This window comes from Sinocyclocheilus rhinocerous, unplaced genomic scaffold (genome assembly GCF_001515625.1).
Source record: "Sinocyclocheilus rhinocerous isolate Xijiao unplaced genomic scaffold, SAMN03320098_v1.1 scaffold475, whole genome shotgun sequence".
NCBI lineage: Eukaryota > Metazoa > Chordata > Actinopteri > Cypriniformes > Cyprinidae > Sinocyclocheilus > Sinocyclocheilus rhinocerous.
Window position 1 is genome coordinate 887,253 of NW_015646677.1, and position 373 is coordinate 887,625.

At 36.7% G+C, this 373-nt stretch overlaps 1 protein-coding gene across 2 annotated transcripts in view; it reads right to left on the bottom strand.

Moving 5' to 3' along the window:
• The window catches only part of LOC107707985 (AT-rich interactive domain-containing protein 2-like), a 31,510-nt gene that overhangs the window by 3,007 nt on the left and 28,130 nt on the right, over nucleotides 1–373 (bottom strand). The window lies entirely within an intron of this gene.

Sequence of the window (373 nt, forward strand, 5' to 3'; positions counted from 1 at the left end):
GGATGCAGAGGTAAATTTTTGTTCATTATCAAAATCAGTAACATCTGTAAAAATGGTAGCAATCTCAGTTTTATATGGTTAAATTTATTCTAACCAAGTTTTTTTTTAGTTTTAATTAAGCATTGGTCTCCCATAGTAGCATACATTTAAATCATGATAAACACAGTTAAAACCCACACATATAGAATAGGGCTGCACGATAAATCGCATGCAATATTTAATGCGCATCTTGTCAGTAAAGTAGGTTCTTTAATCAGCGGTAAATCTCCATCACCTGCGGGCTTTCACATGGAGCAGCATTAACTACACAGAGCCGTTGTTCACTGACAAGCTGCGCAAAACCACGATCATATTTTGCGCAGCTTGTCGGTGA